Genomic DNA, 3503 nt, shown 5'->3' with positions numbered 1-3503 from the left:
CTGATAAGACCTGTCTGTACAATTCTAACTGTAACTAGAGCGTATTTGAATCGATCTTTTTCTTGTTTCCTGTAAATTTTTCTCTTTGATCTGGGAATTTCAAAATTTGGCAATAATGTTCCTATGTGTTTTACACAAAGGATCACATTGAGGTTGCAAATGGTGGAATTTTTCCATTTCTACTTTCCTCTGCTGTTCTATCACTCCAAGATAATTTTGTGACAAGGTCCTTTTTTTGGTCACAATTTTCAGGTAATCCTATTATTCTTATATTTTCTCTTTTTGATCTGTTCTCTAAATCTGTCATTTTTCTTGTATATCACTTTTTTTTTTCATTCTTTATAATCTGTTTTGTTTTGGTCTCTCATAGCTTCACTGGCTTCCCCTTGCCTAATTCTAATTTTCAAGAGTTTTTTCATCTTTGAGACTCTGTATCTACTTTTTTAGTCTGTTAACTTTTTTCTCATAATCTTGTTTTGCTTGGATGGTTTTTATTTTATTTTATTTTAGTTTTAGTTTTCCCTCAAGGTCTCTCATTTGATTTTTAAATTCTTTTTTAAGTTCTATAAATTCTCTCTGGGCAGGGAGTCATTTCACATTACTCTTTGAGGTAGAAGCTCTTTTTACATCAGTGTCCTCCTCTGAAGATGAAGCTCTTCCCTATTCCCATAGTAAATTGTTATGGTGGGGTTCTTTTTTGCAGATTCACTTTTTAAAATAAAAGGTATTAGTGTAAGCATCTCTAATCCTGGGGAGAGGGGGGATGGTGCTTCTGGCTTCCCTTTGGCTCTCCCCTCTGACCAGGAACCCCAAATCAAGAGCTCCACCCTCCTGCAAATGCCCACAGCCAGCAGCATCCCTTCCCCCTTTCCCCCTGCACTGGCCAGGTGCTGGTTCCTTCTCGCCCAGGGCCATTCCCTGCTGGGCCTGGCGTTCCCAACCAGCTGAGGTTCCCAGACCATGGCTCCACAAACAGTCCAGGAGATGAAAGCGTCTGTGTTTCCTGCTGGAGGCTCCTGCTCGCCCCAGGGTTCCCCACTCCGTGTTTCTGTAGAGCTAGCCCGGAGGTGTTTGTACTTTTCAGGGTTAATCCCCTGGTCAGAGGCTTTCTTCAGATCTTCCTCGGGTTGTATCCTGAGGATCCCAATTCTTCCCCAATCTTTCCTGGTTTTTCAGCAGTCTATGTTCGCCCTGAGACGCAAATTTGTTCAATTTGTGGGAAAATCCGGGGAGCTTGAAATTTACCAACCTATTCCTCCATCTTCCCAGAACCCTCCTGAAGCCAATTTTATTGATTTGATTTCTAGGAAGAATTAGATATAGGGGGCTTTCTCAGCTCCATAGCTAGCATTTCAAAGGTGAGTTGCCATAGCTCCTTCAGGTTTCTTATGACATTGCTCTTTTAATTATTGGAGAATTTAGCAAATTAAGTAAGAGAGGAGGATTTATGGAGGATGAAAGAATATTTGTACAATAGAAGCTTTGAGTATACTCTTTTCTAGTTAGCAAACACCTTATTGGTTACATTATAAAATGTTCATTTTGCACTTTATAATAATTTCTTTCCAATCCAGATTTAATGCCTCATTTCTTAAAGAAAAAGAAAGAAAAAGGAAGGAAGGAAGGAAGGAAAGAAGGAAGGAAGGAAGAAAAAGAGAAAGAAACAAAAATCATGTGGTCATTAAATGATCTGCATTTTGGACCCAGCCAAACACTATTTGGGGAACCCATAAGCAATGCCAGTTTCTAATGTAGTTAGAATCAAGTAAGGTCAACAAGCATTTAAGAAATTACTGTTATATTATATTAACATATAATAGATATTTAGAAAGTACCATGCTTAGTGCTGCGGATACAAAGAAATGCAAAAACAGTCCCTCTCCTCAAGGAGCTTGCATTCTAATGGGGTAGATCACATACAAATAAATAACTATATACACACACAAGATATATTACAGGACAAATTGGAAGATGGAGCAACTAGGTGGCATCATGATGCATAGAATGCTGGGCCGGGAGTCAGGAAGACTCATCAAGTTCCAGAGTTCAAATCCTGCCTCAGACACTTAACAGCTGTGTGACCCTGGGCAAGTCACTTAACTCTGTTTGCTTCCGTTTTCTCACCTGTAAAATGAGCTGGAGAAGGAAAATGAAAACCCTGATCTTTTTCCAAAAAACCTCAAATGGGGTCACAAAGAATCAGACATGATTGAACAATACCAAAACAATCAGAGGGCCCTTTTAGAAGGAAGGTATTGCATTGAAGGTGATACTTTAGATGAGACTTAAAGGAAGCCAGGAAATCCCAAGAAGTAAAAACAAGGAGGGAGAAGTATTCCAGAACTAGGGGAAAGGAAAAGAATAGGCACATAAGGGGACGTTTTGAAACAACTTATTCTACTCATCACTCCTGTCTAAGTTCCCATATATATATATAATATTTCCCTAATACTTGCAAATAATCAATGAAAGCCTGTGAATAAGAGAGAAAATCAATATTTTACTTGACAACTAGAAAAAAGATTTTCAAATATCCATGAACTAAAACATGGACTTAAATCCCATTCTGTTCTATTCCACAAACTTACTCTTTAGGTGTTTGCAGGACACACTGGAAAAGGAAAGATGTGATGAGATCTTAAATAAAGATGATGGTTGTGTGAGCAGAAAAAAGGCATGGAAATGGAAGAAGAGTGCAGATAGAAATGATAATATTGGGCAACTCAGCGGTTATGTAGGGTGAGGGAGAGTATATAGCAAGACAGAAAATCAGTGACTAGAAATCAAAAAGTTTCCAGCTGCTTATGTTCTAGAGCAATTCACTTAGTATCTGAGGATATCAGAGATACCAGGGATATATCATTGGAGGTAACCTGTTATTTCTCAAGATCATTGATTTTGTGAGTGTCAGAACTAACTCTCCCACACATAAATTCATGAGTTTTTGTGCTCAAAACATTCATCTTATGCTGGACATCTTCAATCATTTCTCTTGGGATGCACTTTCTGGACCTATTTCTAATTTTAACAAGGTTGGTCTTTTGATTACAATCCATCACCAGATTTATACTGAAGCTATTATTGCTTGGTGAAATCTGTCACAGGTTGTATTCTCTTGGTATAAACTTTCAGAGCCCAACATCACTTCTTTCTCCCTTGCTAGGAATGTTGGGGAATTTCAAATGATTTTAGTTTATAGCAAAGTACAAGTGACTAATGAAATCCTTTCCATGGAAGAAGGTTTTTATTGGAGAGAAGCAGGGAAGAGTCACACAGCTATTAAACATCTAAGGACAGATCTTTATGACTCCAAGCCATGCCAAAGTAGCTTAGGAAGCAATTTCACAGATCTTAGCTCAGCCAAAATGTGAGAAGGATGTGGTCACTCAGTTTTCATTTGAAGACCTCCTGGGATCTGAGGAACAAACTACTTCCTGAGACAGTTCAGTCTATTTTGGGGTATCTCTAACTATTAGGAAGATCTTCTTTATAGAGTGGAAATC

The sequence above is a fragment of the Sarcophilus harrisii genome, chromosome 2 (genome assembly GCF_902635505.1).
Source record: "Sarcophilus harrisii chromosome 2, mSarHar1.11, whole genome shotgun sequence".
Taxonomy (NCBI): domain Eukaryota; kingdom Metazoa; phylum Chordata; class Mammalia; order Dasyuromorphia; family Dasyuridae; genus Sarcophilus; species Sarcophilus harrisii.
The sequence above is the reverse complement of the archived record's forward strand: the minus strand, read 5'-3'. Positions refer to the sequence as shown.